General features: G+C 40.4%; 1 non-coding gene across 1 annotated transcript; it reads right to left on the minus strand.

Moving 5' to 3' along the window:
- Nucleotides 1-3,643: 3,643 nt before the first annotated feature.
- LOC124992011 (small nucleolar RNA SNORA8) lies at nucleotides 3,644-3,782 on the minus strand. The gene has a single exon (XR_007110021.1). It is a non-coding gene; the product is annotated as a small nucleolar RNA SNORA8 (small nucleolar RNA).
- Between the last annotated feature and the right edge of the window lie 2,355 nt (nucleotides 3,783-6,137).

Below are 6,137 nucleotides of genomic sequence, written 5' to 3' on the forward strand. Positions count from 1 at the left end.
GGGCAACGCTTGGAAATAGGGTAACCCTCTCCCCCCAATCTTGCCCAATGTCATCTGCTTAAACTAGGTTGAAAGCAAAAACTTATGAGTTATTCTCAAGTCTTTAAAAAAAATTAGACTCAACTACTGTAGTACTTTAGAGCTGCTCAGTAAGAGAAGTGTTTGAAGACTTAGTGAAAATATATCTCACTATTAAAAGTTTTTAAGCAGAAGCCACAGAAGGAGACCAGCTGGCTGCCCAGGTAACATGTCTTGGCTGCAATGATTTTGGTTACTGATCACCATGATTGGTCTGGCCCTCAGTTTTGAAGCTACAGAAATAAAACCTTTCCAGGACAGCCCAAGATTTTGGTCACGGTAAGCAGACCTTCCAGAAACCAGAGAAGAGATGCCCATTTATTTCTCCTACTTGTCCTTCAAATCTCACCTCCTCCAGGAGAGCTTCCTGCCCTGACCCACCAGCTCTGGAATAAGACCATCTGGGTTAATCCTGTTCTATCCCTTATAAACTGAGTGACCTTGAGCAAGCTACTTGACTTCTCTGAATCTCAATGCCTTCATCTGAAAAAAAGAGAAAATGGCTACCACGGAGAGTGTTGGAAGGGTTAGATTAAGGCACACAAGCACTTCGCTTAGGACCAGACTGAAAGTGTCCCTCCCATATGCCACCTCTCACACTGACTTTAAACTCAAGGGTAGAAGTTGGATTTCACTCTCCTGGTATTACCAACTTCAAATAAATGACTGACACCAGGAAGGCACTCAAAGCTCGAGTTATTACAACTTCTCTAAGTTTCATTTCTACGTCTTAATTTCTTCTTGAGATGATAGTGGTTGATGATCATTGCCTATACCAATGCTGTCCAATAGAAATGTAAAGCAAGCCTCAAATGAGAACCACTTAAGTTTTCTAGCTCTGCATTTTAAAATGTAAAAAGAAACCACAGAAGTTTTGAAATATTTTTCTTTTTGAGACTGGATCTTTTTTTTTTTTTTTTTTTTTTTTTTTTTTTTGAGAGAGAGAGAGATAGGATCTTGCTATATTGCTCAGGCTGGTCTCAGACTTGTGAGTCCAAGCAATCCTCCTGCCTTGGTCTCCCAAGTAACTGGGATTACAGGTATGTACCACCATGCCCAGCTTTAATTTAAATAATATATTTTATTTAACCCAATAGATGCAAATATTAGCAGTTCAACATGAAATCAAAATTGAAAAATTATTTGCCAGGTTTCAGAATAATGAGTTCATTCCTTTGCATCCTCCAAAGGTGATCAATGAGTTGGGTTTTAAAAGCATCATTGTGAATGTATGGATTTAAGTGTATTTGATCTTGATCTTTATTGATGCTCATCTTGTCCCATGTTTGGCTGTGGGAGTCTTTTCAGAGTGTGCTTGAGACTTTGTATGTGTATGGTTATGGGGATTGAACCCGAGATGCTTTACCACTGAGCTACATCCCCACTCCCTTACTTTTTATTTAGCTTATCTATTTTTTGTTTGTTTATTTTTGCAGTGCTGGGGATTGTCTGTTATGTTTTGCAGTGCTGGGGATTAACCTGGGACCATGTGTATACTAGGGAAGCATTCTACCATAAAGCCACATCCTTGCCCACCCCCACCCCCCCGCCCCAAGTCGTTTTTTAAATTTTGAGACAGGGTCTTGCTGTGATGCTCAGGCTGACCTAGAACTTCCTATCCTCCTGTCTCGGCCTCCGGAGTTGCTGAGATTACAGGCATGCACCACCATGCCCAACTGCTTGAGACCTTTTAACATCACCTTAATAGTTTTAAAAATAGCATCTTTACTTGCCGGTATGAAAAAAAATATTCTGTGATATTCTTTTACTTTTGGACCTAGAATCAACCACTTCTCCTAGAAGTCCTGCTTTCTTTTACTTAGGATATTTAGAGACCACAGTTTGGGCAAACGGATAATCTATGCTCCTAAATTACAGGGTTTCCAGATAAAATACAGATGTCCAGCTAAAGCTGCATTTCAGATCAACAATGAATATCCTCAGTATAAACATGTCCCAAATGACACATGGGACATGCTCACATGAAAGAATTATTTTCATACCTAAATTCATATTTAACTGGTCCCTGTGTTTTATTTGCTAAATCTGACAATCTTCTTGTTATTTATAGGTTATTTGAGTGGATACAACTAAGAAATACACATTCTTTCAAGATAAAATTCATCAAATTGATGTTTCTTTTCCTTTTTGGTGCTGGGGATTGAACCCAGGGGTACTTTACCACTGGGCTACATCCCCAGCCCTTTTTATTTTTTATTTTGAGACAGGGTCTTGCTAAGTTGCCCAGGCTGGCCTTGAATTTGGGGTCCCTCTGCTTCAGCCTCCCCAGTAGCTGGGAGTACAGGTGTGTACCACCATACTGATGTTTCTAACTAAAATCAACACTATATGAGTTTTCCTTAAGAAAGTTCATCTCACCAATGAATCTCTTTCTGCCTTGCCATAAAGGTAGGTTCTCAGCAATGCCAACAAAATTTGTTATTTTATCCCAAATTACACATTTAGCACAGTGCTATAGTACAATACCAATAACAGGATAACAATATTAATACTACCACCAATCATGAGATTGTTAAAAACTGGTTAAACCAGATGCGGTGGTGCATGCCTGTAATGCAAGCAGCTCAGAAGTGAGAGGCAGGAGGATCATGAGTTCCAAGCCAGCCTCTGCAAATTAGTGAGGCCCTAAGCAACTCAGTGAGACCATGTCTCTTATTCAAAAATAAAAATTAAAAAAGAGGGGGAGGGCTGGGGATGTGGCTCAGTGGTTAAGAGTCCCTGGGTTCAATCCTTGATTTAAAAAAAAAAAAAAAAAAGGGCTGGGGAGATAGCTCAGCTGGTGGAGTGCTTGCCTCATAAGCACAAGGCGCTGAGTTCGATCCCCAGTACTGCAAAAAGAAAAAAACAGATTAAGATTATTTCAGATGCACACTTTTTGTTTAATCCCTATTTTTAGGATGTTGCCTCGCCTCCACCCATTTCTCTTACAGCATGCTGTCTTTGCTAGGATTTACCTGATTCAAGTTCTTCAGAGAATAGATATCTGATATTCTGCAGTGATTGGGAGAAGGAGGTCACAAGGGGAGTGGGAGATCTGGAGTCTCAGTCTCCCAGATTTTATTTATATTCAATTAAGTGCTCACCCCAGGGACCTGGGATCTTCAATTCCTGAGCTTTCCTGGGATTATAGGGGTGCCTACTGCAGAATGTGCGTGTGAGTGAGGAAGACATAACCCTAAGTACTTAAAACGCCCTCGAAATAACTAAAAATATTACTAGAGGAAGGGTGCAGAGTTCCCTAACTTAAAAGGACAATAAAAGGTGCACGAATTCACGTAAAGCTAAAGAAGAAAAATTCTGTGCTAATCTTGGCCTTGTGTTTGCTGAGTTTAGCAGTTCTGAATCTTGCAGTTCCATCTTCTACCTGTAGGTGGCAGCAGTTGTCACCAAAACTTGGTTCCTCTCACAGGGTTGACCCGGAGAGAAAAATCCCTTCTTTCAGGGGCTCCCTTTCACTCAACGAATATTTACTGAGCAACTTTTTTTTTTTTTTTAATTTACTATTTAAGTCTATCAAACTGAATTAACAAATACCTATAAAAAATGCTGTATCAATAGAAATACTAGGTTTAACATGCACAAAGCCAAGAAAACCAACGGTGCCAGATACTGAATTTCTGTTGCACTGTCCTTTGAACACGCCAGCAGGGAGAAACTGCTGAGTGCAGATACCATGCAGTGCAATGAGCAACTATTAATGCGCCAGAAACCTGAGAAACACCAGTGGTCAGCAGACATGCAGAACTTCAGAGAAACTGTGGGGCCCTCCCAAAAAAACCTTCCCCAAAAGTGCATTTTTATGAAACAGCCCTAACTGGACTCCTCACTCAGAAATAGTGAGTTGCAAAAACAATGCTGACATTACTTACTGCCAATTTTTTTTAGGCCTATTTGCACTTAAAGAGAGGTTCATAAGCTTTCATAAGCTCCAACCTCAGAGAATAGGTTTGGGATGGTGAGGGCCACTGAGATTGTCACCAATGCAGAAAGGGAATGGGGGAGTGTGTGGGAGGATTTAGGAATTATAGGCCAGAGATAACACTCTCGAAATGCTGCCAATTTTTTCAGCCAAACATCTCCTTTTTAGGAAGAATTATCCTAAATTTGGAAATAAAACCAAGAGCGGGTAGTGTAGTCCTTTGGACATCATCTAGAGCGTTGTTTTAAAAACTCACCCCAAATTGTTTAGTTTTGTAGCAGGAGTCTGCAAATTTTTTCTGTAAAAGTCCAGAGAATAAATATTTTGGGCTTCACAGGCAATATGTTGTGACAGCTCAACTCTGCAATTCTAGAACTCAGTGACTACAGACCAAAAGCAGTTTTATGTGATACATAATTAAATGGATAGAGCTGTGTTCTAATAAAACTTTATTAAAAATACAAACGGCAGGGCTGAATTTGGTCCACCAGCCACATAGCTAGACAAAGGCACAGACCTGTGTTTGTTTGCTATTTTCTACTGATTAGAGGTTCCGATTCTAGCGTTTTGAATTATTTCTCTCCAATACAAAAAAAAAAAAAAGAATCCAGTAGACTTATAGTTTTTGTTACTCTGCAAGAGATTAACCAGTTTTGTATCTAATGAAGTTTCCTCCTTCCCCAGAGTGCTTTCTGAACCAACTTCACTATCTTACTGTTTGTTCTTTGACAAGCTGAATAAACCTTTGACCTGCATTCACTCTACATTTGGATGAATCGCGTTTTAATTTTCAGGGTTCTGGTTGTTATACTTTTGTGTAAGCTTTATGTTATATGTTTGGGTTATAGTTTGTGATCCCTTTTGTGGTTCCCTAGTAATTTGCAGGAAAACCTATTAGTGAACAAAGAGCCCTGTGTTATGGAAAGCAGAGAAGAAAGGGGGAGTTAGGGGTTGCTTCCCAGTCTGCCCTCAAAGGACAGAAATAGAGAAACCCTCCAGAGTGGGGACAGGGGTTTTGTGCCTAGGCAAGGAATAAAAAGAAAAGCCCATATGATTTCTCTCCACATTCCTTTCCTCCCCCCCCCAAATAAGGCATAATTCTTTATATCTCCAAAAACGGTCCATGGAAGGGTCATTCTGCTTTATCCAATATCAGATTTAATCTCTAGAATTTCACTTCGCATCACAGTCCTGAACTCCTGGCCTCCTCAAATCCACTTTTTAAAACAAATCCCAGAGTTCTAAGTTTTGGGTGCACTGAGCAAATACATGTTCAATTCTTTGTTTATATGAAACAGACTTTTCTTTTTACTTTAATTACATCACTCCTCTGATAAAGCACTCTAATGGCTTTCCCTCACCTTAGCAAAAAGCTCCAAACCCTCACCATGACCTCCAAGACCCTACATGGTCTGCTCTCTGCACCTTCTTAACTTCAGCCCCTACCTCCCCCTCATTCCCTATCTGCTTGAGCCACATGGGTCATTTTCTTCCTCCTTGACCAAGCTAAACTGATTCCTACCCCAGGACATTTACACTTGCTGTTGCCGCCACCTGGAATGTCCTTCCTCCAGAACTTTGAATGGCTGGCTGTTCTCAAATTTTCATTTAAGTCTCAGTTCAAAAGACACCTTTTCAGAGAGGACTTCACCTCACCCCTGCCACCCTATTAAATTAGCTTTCCCACTCTGTCATCGCCCTGAGTTTCTTTTCATGTTTATTGGATATTAGGGTTTTCTCTTCTGCATTGCCTCTGCTAGGCATTTAAAAATGTTTTTCTACTAAGTTGTTACATTTTTCTTTTATTTTTTCTTCTTTCCAGTACTGGTGATTGTCATGGGTAGACTGCATTTTCCCCATCCTTTTACCTGGGTCATATCCACTCTTTGGCTACTATGCACGCTGCAGCTGTAAACATGGGTGTGCGGTTGTGTCTGAGCTCCTGCTTTCAGTGCTTTGGGGGTGCACACACAGAAGTGAAATTTCGGGGTCACACAATAATTCAATGTTTCATTTTTTCAAGGAAACACCATCCTGCTTCCCATGGCAACTGTACCATTTTATTTCCCACCAACAGAGCACAAGGCTTCCAACACCTCTGAAATCTTATCAACACTTA

Source organism: Sciurus carolinensis, chromosome 8 (genome assembly GCF_902686445.1).
Source record: "Sciurus carolinensis chromosome 8, mSciCar1.2, whole genome shotgun sequence".
In the NCBI taxonomy this organism is placed as follows: domain Eukaryota; kingdom Metazoa; phylum Chordata; class Mammalia; order Rodentia; family Sciuridae; genus Sciurus; species Sciurus carolinensis.